Here is a 6,500-nt window from a genome sequence, read left to right as displayed (position 1 = left end):
TTTTGGTTGCAGCCGTCATTGTTGTTTGGCGGGTCCGGGCTGGGGATTCGAACCCGCCACCTTAGGTGTACGTGGCTGGCGCCTTAGCCGGTTGAGCCACAGGCGCCGAGCTGGGCCATCACTTTCATTCTGAGATGTGGAAACCTTCTCATTGTCTCTCAGACTCAAACAAAACCAGAGGGAAAGAAGAAGCCAAGAGAAAAACTGAACCATCTTTCCCAGGTCTCAGGTTGGAGGACACCAACATCAAAGCAATTATAAATCTCTCATTAGTTTTAATTCTTGGCATTCTCAATGCTTGAAACAAAATTCAGTTTCCTGTTAAGCTTGTTCTCATGTCAGTAGTAAAATAAGGTTAAAATTCACTTCTGGACAAAAACAAATTCTTTGAATGAATTTGTTCATAGTAATAATAATGAAATTTACCAAGAGAAATGATACAACCAGAAAATTGTAGAAGGGTAGATTTGGAGAACACCATGGGGCATCAAAATCAAATCCTCTTCATTTAAAAGGTGGCAAAAGTGAAATGCAGAGACCACCTTCTTCATGGACTTCAGTAGTAGGACAGGACAGATAACACAACTCAGGTGTCCTGCCTTCCAGCTGTGGTCAGTTCCTAAGACCCTGAAACTTCCCGTCTCCTAAACAGAATCAGAATCTAAAGCCAATTAGTCACTTTTTTTTTAACATTTCAATTTTTTTCTTTAAAAGGAGTGAGTTGTGAGGGCAGTGCCTGTGGCTTAAAGGAGTAGGGCGCCGGCCCCATATACTAGAGGTGGCAGGTTCAAACCTGGCCAAACCCAAAATCTGCAAAAAAAAAAAAAAAAAGGAGTGACTTGTGTACAGGAGGGTTAAATGCTTTATAGATGAGGGAAAAAAACTGTCCTAGAACCAACTTATTCATCATTATCATCTTCTTCATCTTCTTCATCTTCCCCCTCCTCTTTATCCTCTTCATCTTCCTCATCTTCCTCCTCTTCCTTCTTTTTCTTGCTTTTTTCAGCGTTGGCAACTCCTTTTTTTGCTGCATCAGGCTTTCCTTTAGCTCGGTCTGCAGCAATATCCTTTTCGTTTTTTCCTTCAGCTTTGCAGCCGTCTTCTCATAAGGCTGCCTGTCATCCGCAGCAGTTTTATTCCACATCTCTCCCAGCTTCTCTGCAGTATCACCAATGGATAGGCTGGGATGTTTTCCTTTGATTTGGGGGCAATACTCAGAACAGAACAAGAAAAAGGCCAAAGGAGGCCTCTTGGGTGCATTGGGATACTTGAACTTCTTTTTTGTTTCCCCTTTAGGAGGGATATAGATTTTCATTTCTTTTTCATAACAGACCTTGTCTGCCTTTGCCATATCTTCAAATTTTCCTTTCTCTTTAGCAGACATGGTCCTCCACCTCTCTGAGCACTTCTTAGAAGACTCTGAGAAGTTGACTAAAACATCTGGGTGCTCTTTCTTGTGCTCCTCCCTACAAGTTTGCACAAAGAATGTATATAATGACATTTTGCTTCTTGGCTTCTTAGGATCTCCTATGCCCATGTTTAGTTATTTTTCCTCAGTGAGGCACAGAATCTCCCAGTGCCCATCCTGCTCTCACTTGCCCAGGTGCTGTCCCTGTGGAGCTCAGTATACTGCAATGGTTGTGAGAGTCCAAATAGTAAGTTTTGAATGAAAGAGAACAATAACTGGTCCACCTACCTTAAAAGTTCCTCTGAGGATTAAGTGGACATTGCATATGGAGCATGTCATAGATTCAACTAAGACAATTCAGGAGCACCGGCCTTGCAATCTCCCCTACCTGGGAATACAATCACAAAGGATGACAGGTGAGGCTGGTTAGGAACAGGATGGTTAGGCTTGTTTTGGTCTCTGGGATGGGATGACAAATTCCATTCTGCCTGCCCCTGGACTAGATGACTTCAGACTTTGAGGTCTCTAAGCACCTGCAGGGAGAAATGCTTGCCCTGGCCCAGACAGCATAAAGATTTCAGGAAGGAGCTGGTCTCAGAGAAGTGAAAACCAACACTTTGCCTCATCATCTTGGACTCTGTATATTAGAGTGACCTGGAAACCATCATCTTATATCAGCTCAACCACCCAAAGGTTGGTGTAGAATCATGTATTGGGACCTAGAAACGCCACCAAGGTCTGAATTTGAATCCAGAAGCCCTCACCCCCAGAATATCTTTATCTACCACTTGAGCTGACATGATGACCTCTTATTCCCAGCCCCCTCAAAGGAATGACTCAGAGTCCCTGAACACATACTAAATGCCGGCCACTCTGCTCAGCACTTGGGTGGATTAGCTCATCTAACCGTTTCAATAACTCTCTGAAGAACAACCAAAGTCATTCTTCCTATTTTATAGAAGAGGAAAATTAAGATTCAGAGACATTAAGCAACCCAATTAACCAGCAGAGAGGCAATGGGTTAAACCCAAGGCTTCTGACTCCAGATCCCACCCAGTAACCAGCATCCCTTCTTCCAGGTGTGGTTTCTGGATGTTAGAGAGCCCATCACAGGTGTTAGGTATGGAAAGCCCCATGAGAATGCAGGGGGAGATGAAGACCCTATGTAGCTTGTACATATGCTGAGGACCAGAAGGCACTAGTGTCAGCTGAAGAAACGGCCTCTAAAAACAAGTTCACCAGGTGGTGAGGTATCTACAGGTACATGTGGTGAAGCCAAAGAGGAAAGGAACAGATGGGTAAGGATCACCCAGGAGTTCAAAGTCTCTGCTCAGATCATCATATAAAAGTTTGCTTCAAAAGCAAAGATCGAAGCCACCATTCTTTGTTCAAAAGGCATCTGGGATATCCTTTTACTCGGAATACCTCAGGCTAAGAGTTGGAAGCTTACAAATAATTTGTCTCACAGGTTCAGCAGAGGACAGCCGGGCCCTGCAGGAGCCCACGCTGAGGCTCATCCTGGCTGGGAAGACAGGAGCAGGCAAGAGCGCCACCGGGAACAGCATCCTGGGCCAGCGGCGCTTCCTCTCCAGGCTCGGAGCCACGTCTGTGACCAGAGCCTGCGCCGTCGGGGTCCGGTGGTGGGAAAAGTGGCGCGTGGAAATCGTCGACACTCCGGACATTTTCAATTTTGAAATCCCCGAGGCAGGGCCCGTGTGGGAGGAGAGAGGTCGCTGCTACCTGCTCTCCGCCCCGGGACCCCACGCGCTGCTGCTGGTGACCCAGCTGGGCCGGTTCACCGCCCAGGACCAGCAGGCCGTGAGGACCGTGAGGGCGATGTTCGGGGAGGGCGTCCTGGAGCGCACGGTCATCGTCTTCACCAGGAAGGAGGACCTGGCTGGCGGCTCCCTGCAGGATTATGTGCGTGACACAGAGAACCGCGCCCTGCGGGAGCTGGTGGCCGCGTGCAGTGGCCGAGTCTGTGCCTTTGACAACCGAGCCGGCGGCCAGGAGCAGGAGGCCCAGGCAGAAGAGCTGCTGGGGCTGGTGGGGAGCCTGGTCAGGGAGAACGGGGACACGCACTACACCAACGAGGTGTACGGCCTGGTGCAGACCCTGCACTGGGAGTGCCCCGAGGAGCGGCTCCAGAGGGTGGCAGAGAAGGTGGCGGCCCGCATACGCAGGGCCCAGGGGTCCTGGCTGCTGTCCGGGCTGTGGGAGTGGCAGAAGTGGCACAAGTCCCGCGGGAGCAGCTGGCGGATCAGAGTGCTCATCCTTCTAGGGGGCGCGCTCCTGCTCTACCAGCTGTTTTGGAGGGGCCAGTATGAGGGCCCTGAGGTCACACCTAGCTGACCTTGTAAGTGTGACCCTGACCCATCAACACACCACTGATGTGACTGTGGCTCCTAGAGTTCTGCGTCTGAGCTCACAGACTGCCCTCCCTGGCCTGGCCTTAACCAGTCAACTCGAGAGTCTGCCAACACCCACCCACCCCCACCAAACCTTCCCTGCTCTCCAGCCTCAGGGCCCTTGGCCAGTGGCTTTCTCCTTGCAGAAACCATGACCACTGTTGCTTTTGCCCATTTGGCACTCACCTCGGGCTGCCTTTCAAGCTGTACCTTACCTAAGAAATGCACGCGATGTAATCAATCATGTTTAACCTTATATTAAATAAAAATATAAAAAACCAGATGAGAAGAATTGAACTTCCCATTCCCCACATTCCCTACAGGACCAAAAAGGAGCAGAGCCTCAGTCCTATGCCCCTGGGTTTAATGAATGACCATGTTGTGTGAAATGAAGTTGGTATTTGTAGATGCTTGTTCCTCTGCCTTATATGCCCAACAAACAAAGATGTTACTGTTTGTCATCCCTGCCTGCAAAACTCTGCAGAGTAACACCCATGCTGGTGGGTGATCGTGGGAGGAGAACATAGCAGTGTGGAACCTTCCATCTGCACTGGCAGGGAGCGTCCCCTCATGCATCCCCAGCCAGACCTCTCAGAAACTAGAATGCAGATGATTCTGTAATTCTGAGGAGAGTGTAACTAGAGCCTCAGTTCCTAGGCTCTTGAGGGCCTACTGTAAGTTTACTTTCACTCACAGGTAAATGTGTTAATAATATGAGTAAGTGCTCAGGTGGCCCAAGAGATGGATAGGGTTTTGAAACCCCCGAGGCCTGGATTTCTGTGCTCTGTGATAATGTAGCTGGTGTGAATCTGGGCTCAGCTAGACCAAGCAAGCTTACACTCAAGCACCACCAGGGTTTATAAGGAGACTAAGGAAGTCCTCAGGCCCTTGGCTAAATGCTTGGATAAGGGGTGACCAAAGCTATACTGAAGTTTTTGCATAAGAAGGAAGAGGTGGTCTCAGCAGCCACACCTTTAGCTAGCAGTATGGGACTTGCTTCCCTCTCACACCCCAGTCCCTGCAAGGCTCTGTTTCCTCTCCTGACTGGCAGCAGATCAAGCTAATCCGTTAGACAGGGCAAACGGCATTTATTCCAAAGACAGCCCCAGGCCAAGGAAGATGTCCCCTGGCTTAATACCAAACCTGCCCAGCAACTGTCTTCCTGTTCAGGTCCTGAGGTGGTGGCCAGGTCCCAGCCTCAGTGCTTGGAGCCCACACCAAGCTAGTTTCTCAGTCCCAGTTGTGGGACCCCCTCCTCCACTCAAGCCTCTATTCCCCACACCCCAGTCCAAGTTTCTCTAATATCATAGACTGGTGCTATTGCTAGATCGGAGAACCAGGCACAGCTTGTTAAAATCTAATGTCAAGAATGTCATCTTACTATAGTGGGACATGCTGGGGACATATATGGGACATCTCCAGGAGCTGATCATTCTCACAGTCCCCCAGCTACTCCCTAAGTTAGATTGAGAAATTGAGAAAATAAAGTTGGTCTTCCATGGCCTGGATAGTGTGATTCCCCAGTGGCAAAGTGACCCTCTCCTGTAACAGGGATTCACTTCTCATTTTCAGTCACTTCTGGCTTGGCATGCTGCATGTTCTCCTTCCTAGAATTTAGTTTCCTCTTGTTTTTCTGTTGAACAGCTGTGTTGCCTCTTGGATGATACAGACAATGTATAATTGTCCCTGCACTGTTTTGATTTCTCTAAGTGGATGAGGAATGCTTGTAGTTAGCCAGATTGGCAAAAGCACCTCACCAATTTCTAAAGTAATGGAGTGTTTTACTCAACATCATTATGATGGAGTTTTTCTTTTCACCTACATCAACCTTTGAGTCATGTCCTCTGCACAGATGGGTCGTTTCAACCCTTATCTAGCAGGCTGACTTGACTACATAGTCAGGGTAGTGCTGTGCAATTTTAAATGAAGTCTCCATTGTGCGGTATGGTATAATGGTAAATTTTGACCCCTTTTATAATGGAAGAATAACGGGTATAAAGGAGAACCAGGACCCTCATTACAAGATCTCACAATTTCCATTTTAATGGCAGGTACTGTCAAATATCAGTGGTTGAACTATTTCAGTGATTGCAGGACCAACTCACAGGGTAACTTTGGACCCATTCCAGTCATTCAAATCAATATCCTTTACTCTCTTTTCCTTCGAGCAGATGACTCAGAGAACAAACCCCAGATATTGCAGCTCTCTGTCTCCCACTTCACTGGGAACAAGGAGAGAAGTTAGCTGTATCTACTGATACAGGCCTGAGACACCAGGAGCAAACATTGGCTGGGAGTCTTTTGGTGCTGAGCAGGGGTCCCCGGCCCATAGATAATTCAGAATAACAGCCATCTGTCTGGTCTGACCCAGAAATTCTTTCTCCACTGTCACAGTATGACCCATGTGTTAGGTGATTTTCTTTCTCGTGGGGAGAGGACAGCTTGGCCGCAGGTGCAAGCTCGTTCCTAGATTTATATGAAAGCAAGAAATGACTACACTCTTTTGGCATGTAGCAAAATGTCTTTATTTTCCACTCCCTTTTATTGGGAGCTATTCACGTACACCACATTGATCAATAATCCTAAATATGAAGGAGGTAAAGTCTCCATCTTTCTTTATGGCTGCATAGTATTCCATGGTGTACATATACCACAGTTTGTTGATCCATTCGTGGATCGATGGG

The 6,500-nt window shown here is 47.9% G+C and overlaps 1 pseudogene; it reads left to right on the top strand.

Annotated features, from left to right (window-relative positions):
* Nucleotides 1–1,634: 1,634 nt before the first annotated feature.
* On the top strand, nt 1,635–4,074 carry LOC105887186 (annotated as a pseudogene).
* The last annotated feature ends 2,426 nt before the right edge of the window (nt 4,075–6,500 follow it).

Source organism: Otolemur garnettii, unplaced genomic scaffold (assembly GCF_000181295.1).
Source record: "Otolemur garnettii isolate 467f Iridium unplaced genomic scaffold, OtoGar3 scaffold00053, whole genome shotgun sequence".
NCBI classification, from domain to species: domain Eukaryota; kingdom Metazoa; phylum Chordata; class Mammalia; order Primates; family Galagidae; genus Otolemur; species Otolemur garnettii.
This window is presented reverse-complemented; position numbering and strand designations above follow the sequence as displayed.